This window comes from Solea senegalensis, linkage group LG4 (genome assembly GCF_019176455.1).
Source record: "Solea senegalensis isolate Sse05_10M linkage group LG4, IFAPA_SoseM_1, whole genome shotgun sequence".
NCBI classification, from domain to species: domain Eukaryota; kingdom Metazoa; phylum Chordata; class Actinopteri; order Pleuronectiformes; family Soleidae; genus Solea; species Solea senegalensis.
The window spans coordinates 15285059-15291058 of record NC_058024.1 but is presented as its reverse complement, the minus strand read 5'-3'; positions in this window follow the sequence as shown (position 1 = coordinate 15291058).

Genomic DNA, 6000 nt, shown 5'->3' with positions numbered 1-6000 from the left:
GTTCCTTTTTCTTTGGATTTGGTTTTGGTACCTTTGAGTATGTACTGTATGTATTCCTGTGTTTTCTTCTCACAGATAAACTTTTATACAGAGACCATGGCCTGTTCAAAGTCTACATTTCAGGACAAACATCAACATGGGAATTAGTGACATTTGTGATGAAACCAAAACAAGATCATGACATGGATTCTGTATTAAATATTCAGACCAGGCTGCCACTGTTTTTCAAGGGCTGAGCTTTGTAGGCAAGTGTTTACAAACCATTAAGTGTGAGAGAACTTAGAGGGATTACAAAAAGGGGAGAGGAGGATGACCAAAATATACACGGATAAAGTGGAAGATGGAAGGTTACAGTGACATGCAACCAGGAATAGATGTGGAGTAACAAAAGAGTGATAATGAGAGAGGTAGAGTAACTAACAGGAAGTAAATACTACACTTATCAGTTTTAATTTTAGAAATATAATTTTTTCATTATTGATCAGTAATCCTATAATGACATAATATGAATCCAGTGATCTGAGAGGGAGTCATAGACTTAGTTTTCTGAACTCTGTTTCTTGCTCCTATTGGCTGCAAATGTTACACTTCATTAAGAATGAAGTGGCGCTCACTCTTGGAGTAACACATTTATTTCCTGCAGGAAATATGAAAACAGTTCAGATCAGGAGCTGTAGCATGTACACTTAGACATGTTCATAACATACTGACTTCTACTTCTACTAGCGTCAACTACTATACACCTACATAACGCTTACACAAGTAATATCAATAGCAGTACAACTTATAATCAGCATGCTTCAAATACTCAAAACAGCTCTCATTGTTGCTTTAAGTCAATGCCCCTGTTAAGTACCTCAAAAAACATGTTTACTTACTCTTACAGAAACAACAGGTAAGTATTTAGCAAGTGACCTTAGCTATGAAAATACTGTTCCTTTCTTTTAGTGTCAAATGACTCTATGAACATACACACATACACACACACAGGTAATTAATGCATAAATTCAAAAATTAGAATGACAAACACATGACAATAACAGATCAGTAATTCCACATTACTCCAGACTCAATCTATGAACTTGTCTTATTACTTTCTTATTGTTTCTGTCAGTCTCACTGCTTTTACAGTTTTTAACCCTCTATGAATTAAGCTTATGAACTGACTTATCTAACATAACTAGTCTTTAACCCACAGTCAGTTACTGTATTATTTTCACATTTTCAGATTACAATTAACGCTTTAAACACTGGCTACCACCGACTCTATTTATCAAAACTTCATGGAATGCTCCTTTAACCAACATGACGGAGGGGACATACGCTCTGGCTGTGGCGTTAGCATTTACCAGCGATTAGCATTAGCCTAGCCATCTACACAATACACGCAGTTAATACAGTTTTCTATCACATTCACCTCGTTCATCCAGTTTCACACCGCTTGTTCCTACTACTTTCTTAACCACATATCTCAACATGTCTTTCACTCTTTACAGCTCACACGTAAATGCAGTAGCTTGTGATTAGCGACCAGAGTCATTACTATCGGCGCCCGCCTTCTTAGACACCCGAGGCGGCACACATGTACACTCGTTACACGGTCAAATTCAATATCTCTTAATGTCACAGTTGTTTACTAAAGCTCTGACAAAATAAACTACTGATGTCTATTACCCGGGTGCTGATTACAACCAGCTTACCTGATATGAAAACAGTTCAGATCAGGAGCTGTAGCATGTACACTTAAACACGTTCATAACGTACTGACTTCTACTTCTACTAGCGTCAGCTACTGATATCCAATCAAGTGTAAAGCTTAGAGCGCCCTCTGCTGACGAAGTTGAGTTAAGCGGGACCAATATCAATTTCATTAAAAAGACATTAATTCAGGATACCTTGTATTATAGACAATCAAAACAGTCGTTTACTTATGTTTTCAGACTTTAGCTTCAGTTCAAAATTTAAAGGGGGGGGCAAACAATTCTGTCACACAAAGCAACCAAAAAAAGACACAAGTCTCAAAGAGAGTTGGACTGTAAATGCAATAGAATACACAACAGAATTGGCAGTTGATAAATCATGCATTGGGTTCTCTATCTCTGTCTCTGTCAGATATAAAGCATGTGCTCATCTGGTGGAAAGGGCAGACAGCTTTGATCCTTAAATGTAAATAGTTGTCCTGGAGATGAGACTTAACACTCCACAATTAATCTATGTTCCTGCCTACTTGAACACAAAATCGCCTATAGCGATAGTCGCAAGTAACAAACTGGTAACACAAGTCTGGGAAGCTGTGAAAAGTGAGTAAAAAAATGTGAGAGTGAAGAAAATTTTGAAATAAATAGATGGCGTAAAGGAGAGAGCGAGTGGCAGGAGAGCAGTTTGTCGTTAAGCTCCGCGCTGATTTGACACTTCTATTATGAAGAAAGATGAGCAGTAGAAAAGTGAAATTTGAACAGATCACTCTTTTCTCTCCTCCTCTCCAGTTGTGCCTTGCACCTTTCTCCCTTCCCACTTTGCTCTCTCACTCTATTTCCCCTCAGTCCTTCCCACCACTTAGCTCTCCTCTCCATCGCTCCCATGTGCCTGCCACCTAAATGAAAAAGGAGAGTTCTAATATTTTGCCCCGTCTGGATGATTACCATTTTATCTTTCAATTAACAATAATCCCTCATCTCTCTCTCTCTCTCCCCTCCAGCTTTTTTTTTTATCTCCCCCTTCCTTTCCTCTCTCCATCCTCCTGAAATATAGAGTGCACTAAAAAAAAAAAAAACTCAGTATGTGACCTTTTCTTCTGACCCTTATACGATTCAGAAGTTTTGGACCTCAGACACATTCCTAGGGTATCTGGCTTTATGTAGGTTGTTTATCTGTATGTTATCTGTATGTTGTCTAAGGGAAATTACCATACAGGCCACAAGGAAGACATTTCAGCAGTGGCAGGACTTTTTCAGTTTGTGAGTTGGTACCTTCCACGTTGGTCAGCATGGACCCTACGTGGACACATTATTGCACACCAGCCTGCTGCTTTTAGCACAACACTTAACAGTTGTCCAGTTGCTTTAGTCAACAGAGACAGCGAAGAAGACATTGTGGAAACATGCTTGAAGATTTACGATGATGATGTCATTACCTGGACATCTACAAGTCAATTCTCAAAGAATACTAGGATATATAAATGACAGTTTGAGTCCATTTTTGCTTCTACTTTCTTTATGTCACTAACAAAACCACTGCAATGGAAACATGTTGTACAAAGCAACGCATATGAATTCACTTGATATCCTTGTTCGTGTCTGACCTGGCTGATTTCTTTTTAGTTTGTTTGACGTCGGCTGTGTATTCATTGTGATTGTTTCCTTGTTTTGTCTGAGTATGTAGGTTGTTTTGCTTGATGTGTTTGCGATGGTTATCTTGGATGACGGTGACAGATATTTGAGTTCTCACGTCTCATGTTAATCACAAAGCTTATTGTCAAAAGAAAGGAAAGATGGTGGGAGTAAATTATTCCTCTATTCTCTCTGAGCATAGATTGCATTTGAATCATCAAATAGGTCTTAAATCTTTTCAATCTCAGCTCTCTATACCACATCGCAGTAACTCTGTTTGTTTGTTTTGTCTCATCTCCAAATAACTGCAAAATTGTCCTCTTTGGTTTGTCTCATTGTTTGTAGTTCTTCTTTAGAGAACACAGGCTGTTATTAAAGAAGCTGACCAAGCTTATGTATTAGCAAATTCCTGATTTACACAGAGAACAGCTGCTTTTTGGGTCAATGTGATCTTCACAAGCGCTATGATTGCATAGTCGTCTGCAAAGTTAATAATATAAACCTAACAGTTGTGTATTTTTCCACCTCTTCCATGTTGCTTTCACACTTAAATCAGCCAACCATTTTAATAAAACTGACTGCAGACCAAAGCATCGACCCCATGCTTTGCAGCCATTCTCCAAACATCATTTTTAGGGCTGTTTATTCCTGCAGTGCTCCCAAATTAAACTTCAAATTGCATGGGTGCATTGAATGTGTGTAATCACGTCAGAGTTACACAGGTGCAGACGTTTTCACCAAACCTTTGGACAGCACGTTTATTTTTGCTTTCAACCGGTCTACTTCATGGGTTCATCCTGAGCTACTGTCAATGGTTCATAACCATTCAGAATAAAATGAACAGAGGGATTTTTCAGTATTTGGCACATGTTCATATCAGAGCTGCTTTTGTTCAGGAATATGAAGACAAATACTTAAAGCAATCATGTCATTGAATTGCAAGTAGGGCAAGAGGGTGTAAAGCTGCTCTGTAAACTCTCAAGAGCATATAGCCCAGATTATTTATTTTTTTAGCCCCAAGGACATGGGTCTGTCTGTCTGTCTGTCTGTCTCTGTATGTGTATGTCTTCTACCTGGACTGTTCCAAAGAACAACTGAAGAAATAAAGTTGGGGTAGACAACATTATACTTTTATCGATCAACAATTCCATATAATATTTTTAGCATCATGTGAATCAAGTGATCTGAGAGAGAAACAGACCTCCGGATTTCCCCTAGACCCTGTTTTCCACGACTAGTGACAGGACACTTTGACCAATCAAATGGGAGTTCAGGGTTCAGGTCTGTCTTTAACAGAAAGGTATTCCAACATTGGCAACTGCCTATAGAATATGCCCAGGTAATCATAAGCTTAAGCCATTAAAACAATTGGACTAAATTGCTTACTCTTCATATGATGCACTACTGCTTCGTATTTGTGTGTTCCACCATCTAATGGAGCTGCGATTATTGTAGTGGCAGGTTGTAGTGACTTGGTGAATGTGAATGCACAATCATTCTCAGTTTGTCTTAGGTCCAAGTGGCAAAAAATACAAGGTCAGTTTACTGATCAATTTCACAGAAAACACAAGTCATTGATCGCTGATCCTCCTCCATCACTGCACAATGCTTAATACCCTCGGTACCTCTGAAACATCCTCCAGGTGTTAGAGAACTCTTTATGGAGTTGAGCCCTGACTTTTCTTTTCCTTTACCTAATGTCTTCTTTAGCTATCAAATGTAGCTTTATTGCCCTCTTGTCACCAGTCTAATGAAGGCTCCATAAATCGGGGGAGGTCCGCTCCGTATGGAATTGTTGCAGCTGTTTGTCAGTTGACAGGATTTAATACAAAATGCCCCTTGGCACATGGATTTGAATGTGTATATGTTGTAGAATTTATAATGTATGCTTTGTGGGAGTCATTGAGAATTCAACTGAGAAGCATGGTCTGCCTTTTCTGCTCTTTCCAGTCTGATTTCTGACACATGTGGCTAAATCTCAGTGGACCTGAACAAAGCTGAGTCACCTGTTGATTTGTCCTAGATACACACAGAAAGTCATACATAGTTGTCCAAGGTTTTCCACCCTAGAAATGACTTGAAATGTTTTGTTTTTTTTCTTTTAATAACCGGTCCTGTCCAGCAGCTGTGCAGCAGTGTAATTGGCTGGATGCCTTGTGGTGTCAGACAGATTTGCTCCGCACAGGAAGAGACTGTCGTACTCGACCTGTTGTTTATTTGTTTAATCATTTGTTTTTCTTTATTTCATGTTTAATGTTGTAATTGGCTGGTTACGATGTAGACACAGAGAGAGAGAGGGGGAAAAAAACAAGCACCAAAGACACATAAAACAATGACAGTAACAATGTAAAAAATATTGTAAGATAAAGAAAAAAAAGAAAAGAAAAGGAAAGAAAAAGAAAAAAGTAAAAAAAGAGAGAACACCACACCAATTACAATAACAGCAAGAATTGTGAGCAACCACATGAATGACTTGCAATTATAACAAATGTGCGGTTAAATTATTTCAGCATACATATCAACAGAATAGTGTTTCAAGAGCCCACAAAAAGTAACCTACTTGGTAAGAGAAGAAACATAATATTTCTACTGTGGTAGATGTGCTTGACTGACTCCACAAAAACACAGCAGCATAGGCATGTCTCATCAGCAGACGCTCTTTTCCTTCATA